The 12,758-nt window shown below is 40.2% G+C and overlaps 1 pseudogene; it reads left to right on the top strand.

The window, feature by feature from the left end:
* Positions 1–10,943: 10,943 nt before the first annotated feature.
* On the top strand, positions 10,944–12,434 carry LOC128571715 (26S proteasome regulatory subunit 4-like; annotated as a pseudogene).
* The last annotated feature ends 324 nt before the right edge of the window (positions 12,435–12,758 follow it).

The following is a 12,758-nucleotide window of genomic DNA, read 5'->3' as shown; positions in this document are numbered from 1 at the left end:
GATATAGCAGAGCTGAAGGAACTGAAGCAGTCAATTGGGGAACTTAAAGATGCAATGGAAAGTATCAGCAACAGGTTAGACCACGCAGAAGAAAGAATTTCAGAGGTAGAAGACAAAGTTCTTGAGATAACTCAGATAGGAAAAGAGGCAGAAAAGAAGAGAGAGAAAGCAGAAGAATTCACTGTCAGAATTATGGGATTATGAAGCATTCCAACATACGAGTTATAGGAATCCCAGAAGGGGAAGAAGAATGCCCCAGAGGAATGGAAGCCATACTAGAGAATATTATAAAAGAAAATTTCCCAAATATCACCAAAGATTCTGACACACTGCTTTCAGAGGGCTATCGGACCCCAGATCGCCTCAACTCTAACCAAGCTTCTCCAAGACACATTGTGATGAACCTGTCCAAAGTCAAGACAAAAGAAAAGATTCTGCAAGCTGCCAGAAGTAAGCGCCAGTTGACCTACAGGGGCAAATCCATCAGAGTGACCGCAGACTTCTCTAATGAAACTTTCCAAGCAAGAAGACAATGGTCATCTACCTTTAATCTACTTAAACAGAACAATTTCCAGCCCAGAATTTTGTACCCTGCTAAGCTAAGCTTTAAAATTGAAGGAGAAATCAAATCATTTACGAATATACAAACATTGAGGAAATTTGCCACAACAAGACCAGCTCTACAGGAAATACTTCAAAATGTTCTACACACTGACCATTACAATGGATCAGCAGCAAAGTAAAAACTCAGAAATTAAAGGACAGAATCTAACGTCCACACTGATGCAAAAGATAAAACTAAGGGTGGCGCCTGTGGCTCAAAGGAGTAGGGCGCCGGCCCCATATACCAGAGGTGGTGGGTTCAAACCCAGCCCTGGCCAAAAAAAAAAAAAACTGCAAAAAAAAAAAAAAAAAGATAAAACTAAGCAATGGACTCTCACAAAATAAGATGAATAGAACACTACCACACTTATCAATTATTTCAATAAATGTTAATGGCTTGAATTCCTCACTGAGAGACATAGATTGACTGACTGGATTAAAAAACACAAGCCATCCATTTGCTGTCTGCAAGAAACACACCTGGCTTCAAAAGACAAATTAAAGCTCCCAGTCAAGGGTTGGAAGACAATTTTTCAGGCAAATGGAATTCAGAAGAAAAGAGGAGTTGCGATCTTATTTTCATATACATGTAGATTTATAGCAACTAAAGTCAAAAAAGACAAAGATGGTCACTTTATATTGGTCAAGGGAAAAATACAAGAAGACATTTCAATTCTAAATATTTATGCACCCAATTTAAATGCTCCCAGATTCTTGAAACAGACCTTACTCAGTCTGAGCAATATGATATCTGATAATACCATAATAACAGGGAACTTTAACACTCCTATTACAGAGCTGGACAGATCCATTAAACAAAGATGTAAGATATTTCAATGAGACCCTAGAACAACTGTGCTTGATAGATGCATATAGAACACTAAATCCCAAACAAACACATACTTCTCATCACCCCAAGGAACATTCTCCAAAACTGATCATATCCTGGGACACAAAACAAATATCAACAGAATCAAAAGAATTGAAATTTTACCTTGTATCTTCTCAGATCATAAGGCAGTAAGGGTGGAACTCAACTCTAACAAAAACGTTCAACCCCACACAAAGACATGGAAATTAAACAATCTTCTGTTGAATAACAGATGGGTGCAGGAAGAAATAAAACAGGAAATCATTAACTTCCTTGAGCATAACAACAATGAAGACACAAGCTACCAAAACCTGTGGGATACTGCAAAAGCAGTTTTGAGAGGAAAATTTATCGCTTTAGATGTCTACATTCGAAAAACAGAGAGTGCATCAACAAACTCACACGCCATCTTATGGAGTTGGAAAAAGAAGAACAATCTAAGTCTAATGTCAGTAGAAGAAAAGAAATCTCCAAAATCAAATCAGAGATCAATGAAATTGAAAACAAAAGAATCATTCAGAAAATTAATGAAACAAAGAGTTGGTTTTTTGAAACAGTTAATAAATAGATAAACCATTGGCCAGACTAACGAGAAATAGAAAAGTAAAATCTCTAGTAACCTCAATCAGAAATGATAAAGGGGAAATAACAACTGATCCCACAGAGATACAAGAGATCATCTCTGAATACTACCAGAAACTCTATGCCCAGAAATTTGACAATGTGAAGGAAATGGATCAATATTTGGAATCACACCCTCTCCCTAGACTTAGCCAGGAAGAAATAGAGCCCCTGAAAAGACCAAAATCAAGCACTGAGATTAAAGAAACAACAAAAAATCTTCCAACCAAAAAATGCGCTGGTCCAGATGGCTTCACACCAGAATTCTATCAAACCTTCAAGGAAGAGCTTATTTCTGTACTGCAGAAATTATTCCAAAAAATTGAGGAAGAAGGAATCTTCCTTTGAAGATTCTATGAAGCAAACATCACCCTGATAACCAAACCAGGAAAAGACCCAAACAAAAGGGAGAATTTCAGACCAATCTCACTCATGAATACAGATGCAAAAATTCTAAACAAAATCCTAGCCAATAGATTACAGCTTATCATCAAAAAAGTCATTCATCATGATCAAGTAGGCTTCATCCCAGGGATGCAGGGCTAGTTTAACATACGCAACTCCATTAACATTATCCACCATATTAACAGAGGCAAAAATAAAGATCACATGATCCTCTCAATAGATGCAGAAAAAGCATTTGATAAAATCCAGCATCCTTTTCTAATTAGAACACTGAAGAGTATAGGCATAGGTGGCACATTTCTAAAACTGATTGAAGCTATCTATGACAAACCCACAGCCAAAATTTTACTGAATGGAGTAAAACTGAAAGCTTTTTCTCTTAGAACTGGAACCAGACAAGGTTGTCCTCTGTCACCTTTACTATTCAACGTAGTGCTGGAAGTTCTAGCCAATACAATTAGGCAAGACAAGGAAATAAAGGGAATCCAAATGGGAGCAGAGGAGGTCAAACTCTCCCTCTTTGCTGACGACACGATCTTATACTTAGAGAACCCCAAAGACTCAACCACAACACTCCTCGAAGTCATCAAAAAATACAGTAATGTTTCAGGATATAAAATCAATGTCCACAAGTCAGTAGCCTTTGTATACACCAATAACAGTCAAGATGAGAAGCTAATTAAGGACACAACTCCCTTCACCATAGTTTCAAAGAAAATGAAATACCTAGGAATATACCTAACGAAGGAGGTGAAGAACCTCTATAAAGAAAACTATGAAATCCTCAGAAAGGAAATAGCAGAGGATATTAACAAATGGAAGAACATACCATGCTCATGGACGGGAAGAATCAACATTCTTAAAATGTCTATACTTCCCAAAGCAATCTACTTATTCAATGCCATTCCTATCAAAATACCAACATCGTACTTTCAAGATTTGGAAAAAATGATTCTGCCTTTTGTATGGAACCGGAAAAAACCCCGTATAGCTAAGGCAGTTCTTACTAATAAAAATAAAGCTGGGGGCATCAGCATACCAGATTTTAGTCTGTACTACAAAGCCATAGTGCTCAAGACAGCATGGTACTGGCACAAAAACAGAGACATAGACACTTGGAATCGAATTGAAAACCAAGAAATGAAACTAACATCTTACAACCACCTAATCTTCGATAAACCAAACAAGAACATACCTTGGGGGAAAGACTGCCTATTCAATAAATGGTGTTGGGAGAACTGGATGTCTACATGTAAAAGACTGAAACTGGACCCACACCTTTCCCCACTCACAAAAATTGATTCAACATGGATAAAGGACTTAAATTTAAGGCATGAAACAATAAAAATCCTCAAAAAAAGCATAGGAAAAACACTGGAAGATATTGGCCTGGGGAAAGATTTCATGAAGAAGACTGCCATGGCAATTGCAACAACAACAAAAATAAACAAATGGGACTTCATTAAACTGAAAAGCTTCTGTACAGCTAAGGAGACAATAACCAAAGCAAAGAGACAACCTACACAATGGGAAAGGATATTTGCATATTTTCAATCAGACAAAAGCTTGATAACTACGATCTATAGAGAACTCAAATTAATCCACATGAAAAAAGCCAACAATCCCATATATCAATGGGCAAGAGACATGAATAGAACTTTCTCTAAAGACGACAGTCGAATGGCTAACAAACACATGAAAAAATGTTCATTATCTCTATATATTAGAGAAATGCAAATCAAAACAACCCTGAGATATCATCTAACCCCAGTGAGAATGGCCCACATCACAAAATCTCAAAACTGCAGATGCTGGCGTGGATGTGGAGAGAAGGGAACACTTTTACACTGCTGGTGGGACTGCAAACTAGTACAACCTTTCTGGAAGGAAGTATGGAGAAACCTCAAAGCACTCAAGCTAGACCTCCCATTTGATCCTGCAATCCCATTACGGGGCATCTACCCAGAAGGAAAAAAATCCTTTTATCATAAGGACACTTGTACTAGACTGTTTATTGCAGCTCAATTTACAATCGCCAAAATGTGGAAACAGCCTAAATGCCCACTAACCCAGGAATGGATTAACAAGCTGTGGTATATGTATACCATGGAATACTATTCAGCCATTAAAAAAAATGGAGACTTTACATCCTTCGTATTAACCTGGATGGACGTGGAAGACATTATTCTTAGTAAAGCATGACAAGAATGGAGAAGCATGAATCCTATGTACTCAATTTTGATATGAGGACAATTAATGACAATTAAGGTTATGGAGGGGGGAAGCAGAAAGAGGGACGAAGGGAGGGGGGTGGGGCCTTGGTGTGTGTCACACTTTATGGGGGCAAGACATGATTGCAAGAGGGACTTTACCTAACAATTGCAATCAGTATTGTACCCTCAATGAATCCCCAACAATAAAAAAAAAAGAATGGCCGGGCGTTGTGGCGGGCGCCTGTGGTCCCAGCTGCTCGGGAGGCTGAGAAAAGAGAATCGCTTAGGCCCAGGACTTGGAGTTTGCTGTGGGCTGTGTGAGGCCACAGCGCTCTAACAGAGGGCCATAAAGTGGGACTCTGTCTCTGCAAAAAAAAAAAAAAAAAAAGTATCCAATGTACTCAGCCCTACTAAGAAACTAATTTATGGCTTTCATATGAAAGCTATACCCAGTTATAACCTAAGAATGTGGGGAAGGGGGAGAGGCAAGGCAGGAGAGGGGGAGGATGAGCTGAGGGAGGGTGATTGGTGGGATCACAACTATGGTGCATCTTAACGAGGGTACATGTGAAACTTAGTAAATGTAGAATATAAATGTCTTAACACAATAACTAAGAAAATGCCAGGAAGGCTATGTTAACCAGTGTGATGAAAATATGTCAAATGGTCTATAAAACCAGTGTATGGCACCCCATGATCGCATTAATGTACACAGCTATGATTTAATACTAAAAAATAATAATAAAAGTTTCTAAAAAAAAAAAAGAAAAGAAAGAAATGAAAAGAAAAAATAGGGCGGCGCCTGTGGCTCAGTCAGTAAGGCGCCGGCCCCATATACCCAGGGTGGCGGGTTCAAACCCGGCCCCGGTGGAACTGCAACAAAAAAATAGCCGGGCGTTGTGGCGGGCGCCTGTAGTCCCAGCTACTCGGGAGGCTGAGGCAAGAGAATCGCTTAAGCCCAGGAGTTGGAGGTTGCTGTGAGCTGTGTGAGGCCACGGCACTCTACCAAGGGCCATAAAGTGAAACTCTGTCTCTACAAAAAAAAAAAGAAAAAATAATCCTAAGAATTCTTACAAACAGAACTATGTCTGTTTCTACAAGGCAGCTTATAACAATAGTCCTAATCAGCTGAAATTCTGACACCACTTTTCTGGCATAGTTCTACTTGCCAGTAATAACTAACACAGACTTACTACAGGTCTGACAATTAAGTTCATGCACTTGCCACTGTGCGGTAACCTTGGCAGCACTGCACAAACAAGTCACATATGCCAGGAACTGTGGTGAGCACCACTTCATTTTATCTTCACAATTGTGAGAGATACCATGAACTCCACTTAAAAAACTGAAGCTCAGAGCTTTAATTTGCCCAATCTACCACAGCTAATAAGAAAAAGAACAAAGATGACATTTAAATTTTAAACCCTCCTAAGAAATCTGACTCCTAACACTATGCACACACATGCAAAAATACACAAAAACATATACACAGAACAAAAGCTAAAGAAATTTTAGGAATATTTGCTACATGTTGCTCGGTTTTTCTTCCAACATCTTTTTAAACACTTTATTAGTAGGATTGATATTTCCTGATCATTTTAAATAGAATATTGATTCTGCTTCAACTTGAAATAAGTAAATGTTTCTGAATAATTTCGGTTGTTTCCTTTAGGTCTCTCTTTAAAAAAAAAAATCTGCTGAATACAGAAGTGATGTGAAAAGCACTAAATTTTAACTTTTTTCAGGGGTACCATAATGTTTGTTCAGGCCTCAGGTGAGTCAAGTCACACATATGCCTCACTGGTAACAGTGCTTCTCTCCAAAAGAGACTTCTTCATGTTCATTTCTGATGTCTTAGTTTACATATATATATAAAATATATATATTTTAAGGCAGGTAAATGGTTCAATAAATTATTTACTACTGCAACCTAAAACAAATCAATGTCTCTCTTAACATCATTACACAAATACTCAAATCTATATCCTGGGAACTTTACAATAAAACATCATAGGAACCTCACTAAGAGTAGCCAGCTCTACCTCAGAACAAAAACATTATGCCTGCATTCTCTCTTTCACTACTATCTAAAAAAAACATTAACAGTATATTACTTTAGAGGCATGGTATTGGGTTTTTAAAGACTAGCTGCTGGAAAGAAGGAAAATGGTTGGTTTTAGTATCTAAAAAAAAACAAGTTCTCTTACTTTAAGCACAAATCACTATAAGGACTACCAAAAACTTAACATTCATTTTAGGCTGGATTAAAAATGCTGATCACCTTCCTTTTGCCTACAGAAGCAAATGCAAAATTCTTAGCTGAGTATATCAAGTGACTCAGACGGTTCCCCAAGCCAATTTCTCAGCCTCATTCAGAGAACCAACATTTCTGGAGCACTTTATATTACTGCTGGGCAATATTCTAATTGGGTGAATGAAACAAAGTCTCTACCTTCGATATCAAAAGGTGAAAGAGTAACGGCCTGGAGAATGGTGGTGGCCAGGGTAGGCCTCTGGTAAAACGATACTTGAGCTGACACTTGAAGGAAGTAAATCGTGGAGAAAAGACGTTCCAGATGGAAAAAGCAGTGCAAAGGTCTGGAGGTAAAGCACATTTTGTTGTATTTAAGAACTGTAAGACCAATGGGGCTGAATCAGAATAAGTAGAGTATTACGAAATAATCTACTTTGGGGGATGAAAGGACTGGGAGGCGTTGTCACACCACAGAGCTTCCTAGGCTAAGGCAGGAACTTCACATTTTACAGATACGAAGGCACTGGTAATTTTAGATGCAACATCATCTGACATGTTTGTAAAGGCTTGTTCTTGCTGTAGAGAATAGAATGGAGAGGCATTCTGCTGCCTAAAAGGCAACAGAATTCTAAGGCAAAAGGAGCCTTCTGTCTTATTCCGAGTGTCTGCCCCAGCTAAATGTTTTGCCACTCCAGCAGTTAGCATTTGCTGAGACCATGTGTGCCAGTCACACCTTTGCTCATTTAATCCTCAAAACAAAACTGCAAGGTAGATATCAAAAAAGAGAGGGAAAACAAAAAAGGCTTAAAGAAGGTGATTTGTCTACAATAAAGACCTAATAAATGGTAGAATCATAAATCTACCTTATCCGAAAGCCCAGATTTCTTCTGATTCAATCAATTTTGCAGCAAGTATAAGACCTTTTACCACACAGGTCTTTATGCATATACCCCCTGGCTGGAATATGCATCTTTCTACCCCATTTCTTTGATGGAAAAACCCAACTTCTTTTCCTTGTTCAGTATCAAGTATCCTCACCTGAGTGAAATCTTTCCAGACTTTTCTGAGACTACTGGGCTGATTCACCTTCTGCACTTCTGTGTCAGCTGTTCCATCTTCATTTCTCGGGGGAAGTACTCACCTGGTTGTAGAATACACTTCCCCATTTATCTATTTCCACCACAGAGTTCCTCATGATAGAGTCATGCCTTATTCACCATCATCTCCCACTCCCCCCCCCACTACACTGCCTTTGACCCACACACACATCTAGCAAAGTGCCAGCCATCAAATAAATGTTGGTTGAATAAAGCACTGTAATAAATTATTAAAGAATCAAATGCAGAGTCCCCTCATTCTGCTGTATGTGTCTCAGACATCTGGTGCCACATAAAACAAAACCAAAAACACTGAAAGCTGCAAAGCATGCAGTGAAACAATAATAAAGAAAACCTTGTCTCATATACTTTAGAAAGCTAAAAACATTTAAGCTTGGCTGGGTACAGTGCCACATTCCTGTAATCCTAGCACTCTGAGAGGCTACGGTGGGTGGACTGCGAGAGCTCACAAATTGGGAGACCAGCCTGAGCAAGAGTAAGACCCTGTCTCTACTAAAAATAGAAAAACCAGCGGGGCATTGTGGCAGGTGCTTGTAGTCCTAACTACACAGCAGGCTGAGGCAGGAGGATGTTTTGAGCCCAAAAGTCTGAGGTTGTTATGTGCTATGATGAGACCACGGCACTGCACCGAAGGATGACAGAGTCGGATTGTGTCAAAAAAATTAATAATAAAACATTTAGAATGGAATATTACTTCTGTTGATCTATTAAGAAGACTGAAATATGTGTAGGAGATTGTCTTTAAAGGCAAAATTAAGAGCAATATGTAGAAGACACAGAAATGCAAGTTATGGCTTAACTGAAGCAAGAATATGCTTAAAAAAAATAAAAGCATTTACAATTGCAGGGAATTTTCCATTTCCAGAAATGTGCATATAATAACTATATGGCTACCTTAATGAAAAATATGGAAGGAATACTTCATACTACTGATATACTGAGAGTACCATTAATGTAACTCCAGAATACTTCTAGTTCATGAATGACTTCATTTCATGAAATTATCAAATTCATTACATTTTTAAAATAATGGCTCATGATTTTTCATGATTCCTCAATTCTCTAAGTGGCCCAACATTTTTGCTACCTTACCTAAATACGCACTTTTCCTGGTTTAGACAGGCTATGCAGTATGTTGCAAAACAGGGATAGCAGAGGTGTACAGAAGAGACACATTCTATTTACTTAGCGATACCCTCTCCCACAAAAACCTTTCCAAAAACTCATCAACTCCTGCACTAGTTATTAACTTACAGTCCCTCACCTCCAAATTCACCCTAAAGGAGCTCTCTTACACTTTCTGGCAGGTGCCTCATCGATAAGAAGTGTAGGTGTGAAGACATCTGAAGACACTCTGCCCCAGCCACGCCCCCAGAATGTACTGTTCAGTGACTTTTCATACTTCACCCAGGCTGGTGATCACCTAGGGACCCTCCCCAGACACCTCATACTCCCAGCATCCTGCTAGCCCTAGTGTCCCTCCCCCTACTCCCACTACACACTCACACACTTAGTCCCCAGTGTGGGGCTTCCCTGCATCTTGGAGGCGGGCTTCTTGCTTGCTTGGTAACTAAAGATCAGCTCTGGCTGGACAAACCAGTAACATTCTCTGCCATCCAGTGGACTACAGTGACCCTTTTTCAGCAAGGTCTGTACCCAAACTTTGGCCCCTCTCCCAAGTTTGTCCTTCCTTGGGTACTCTTCCTCACCCATAGGGTACCACCTAGAGTACCGATACGCATTGGGCAGCACCTGTGGCTCAAAGGAGTGAGGCACTGGCCCCATATACCAGAGGTGGTGGGTTCAAACCCAGCCCCAGCCAAAAAAACGCTTTTGTTAATACTAAAATCCTCTTGTGTGAAACCACTGGATGGTTTGTTTCTAGACCAGACCCAAGTTGATACACTCACTTAGCATCAAGTTGGGCTCAAGGAAGCAACATAATGCAAAACCAGTGCTATGGTCTGAATGTGTTCCTTCAAATTCACATGTTGGAAACTTTAATCCCCAGTGGAACAGTACTGGGAGGTGCAGGCTGTTGACAGGTGTTTAGGTCATGAGCATGATAATGTCATTACAAAGTGGATTAATAAGGCAGGGCATGGTGGCTCACATATAAATCCCAGCACTTTGTGAGGCCACAGCAATAGGACCATTTCAGCCCAAATTTAAGACCAGCCTGAGCAACACAGCAAGACCCTGTCTGTACAAAAAAAATTAAAAATATAAAAAATGAGGTGTGGTAGTACATGCCTGTGAGTCCCAGCTACTTGGCAGGCTGAGATAGAAGGATCACCTAAACCCAGGAATTCCAGATTAAAGTGAGCTATGACATCACCACTACACTTCAGCCAGGACAACAGAGACTCTGAATCTCAATAAATAAATAAATAAATGGCTTGAGAGTTGGTCCCTTTTGCTTCCTGTCCCTCTGCCACAGGACAGTTCCTCCTCTCCAGAGAATGCAACATGAAGGTGCCATCTTGGAACCAAAGAGCAGCCCTCACCAGACAGATAAAAAACTGCCAGAACCTTGTACTTCCCAGCCTCTATAAGAAATAAACTTATGTTCCTTATGGCATTTTATTATACTAACAAAAGTGGACCAAGACAACCAACCACTGAAAATTTTCCTAGATTTTGTCCTGTATGTGTAAAATGGATTGTATATCTGATCAAATATAAAGAACTTAAAAACTCAAAAATATTAAAGTTATGAGGGCTCAAGAGATCAGGACATATACAGTATGTCATTCAAAATGCATTACTAGTGATCCCAGTTGAATAACAGCAGAAGCCACATCAAAAAATAACTCCTCCAGACTTCTGGCAGTAGCAGCTTGAGTGGCAGCGGCACGATGGGTCAGAGTCAGCGTGGTGGCCATGGTCCTGGAGGTGGTAAAAGATGACAAGGAAAAGAAAAATATGTCTCCCTATCAACCAAAGTGGAGACAAAAAAAAAAACTAAGGGATTAGACGCCGCTAGTAAACTGTCACTGGTGAACCTCTCACTCAATGCTAGTGAAGTGCTGAAGTCAGAATTAAAGACTATCTTCTCATAGAATTAGTAATCAAGCACAAATGAAACCTTTAGAAGAAAAGCAAGAGGAAGGAAGGTCCAAAGTGGGCAATCTGAGGGTGACCCCAATGTCCATAGGAACCTTGGGAGAAACCACTGATGACAATCATGCCACGTATCTACACCTCTGGGCTCAGAACACCACGTCAGCATTCTTTCATTTGTAGACAAGGATCTACTGTAACCAAGCTGCTTGGTTCTGCTCAACTGCAAGGTGCATGCTGTGATGGGGCGCTGATGGACAAGATTCCCTGGTCAGTGATAAAGGTGGAAAGGTCCCCCAATGAGACCTACACCAACATTGGGGGGCTGGACAACCAAATGCAGGAAATTAAACTGTGGAACTTCCTCTCACCCATCCTGAATATTATGAAGAGATGGGTATAAAGCCCCCTATGGGGTCATTCTCTATGGTCCGCCTGCCACAGGTAAAGCCTCGTTCACCAAAGCAGTAGCAAACCAAACCTTGGACCCTTTCTTCTTGCCTAAGCCCAAGAGCAACCTCCAGCTCTTGGACTTAGCAATTCTCTCGCCTCAGCCTCCCAAGTAGCTGAGACTACAGGCATCCGCCACAACACCCAGCTATTTTTTGTTGCAGTTTGGCCGGGCCCGGGATTGAACCCGCCACCCTCAGTATATGGGGCTGGCACCCTACTCACTTGAGCCACAGGCACTGCCCTTGGACCCTTTCTTGAGAATAACTGGCTCTGAACTCATTCAGAAGTACCTGGGTGATGGACCTGAACTTGTATGGGAATTGTTTCACGTTACTGAGGAATATGCTCCTTGCATCATGCTTATTGATAAAAGTTACACCATTGGGTCAAAAAGATACGACTCGAGTTCTGGTGGTGAGAGAGAAATTCAGCATACACGTTGGAACTGCTGAATGAGTTAGATGAATTTGATTCAGGGAAGATGTGAAAGTTACTACCGCCACAAACTCAACAAAAACTTTGGATCCAGCACTTATAAGACCAGGTCACATTGACAGGAAGATGGAGTTCCCCTGCCAATGAAAAGCCTAAGCAGCACATCTTTCAGATTCACACAAGCAGGATGACCCTGGCTGTTGATGACTTGATCATGGCTAAAGATGACCTCTCAGGTGCTGACATTAAGGCACTTTGTACAGAAGCTGGTCTGATCTGATGGCCTGAAGAGAACATACAACAAAAGTAACAAATGAAGACTCAAAAAAAAATCTAAAAAAAAAAGTTCCATATAAAAAAAACAAGAAGGCACCCCTGAGGGGCTTTCTCTCTCATGAACCATAGTTGCCATTAGGAAAATCAGAGTTTTCCTGACCCAAGAAGGATGAGGTTGGAGAAGCTGCCCAGAGGAATCCATGTTCCAGGTGACTGGTATTAGCAAACATTCTCTGTCTTTTGAAATATGATATCCAACCTGCCCCATGGGTGGCCTTCGTCTGCTGGTTACGGTGCAGAACACTGGTTCCCAATAAAGCAGGCTCTTTCATGGAAGAAAAAAAATTCCTCCAAAACAAGCTTAACTAACCTCATTTTAAATTTTCAGGAGTTGAGTAAGGAATAAATATGTGGGGCACAGATTTTAGAGCAGTGAAAATAGTCCA

This window comes from Nycticebus coucang, chromosome 19 (genome assembly GCF_027406575.1).
Source record: "Nycticebus coucang isolate mNycCou1 chromosome 19, mNycCou1.pri, whole genome shotgun sequence".
NCBI lineage: Eukaryota > Metazoa > Chordata > Mammalia > Primates > Lorisidae > Nycticebus > Nycticebus coucang.
The sequence above is the reverse complement of the archived record's forward strand: the minus strand, read 5'-3'. Positions and strand labels throughout refer to the sequence as shown.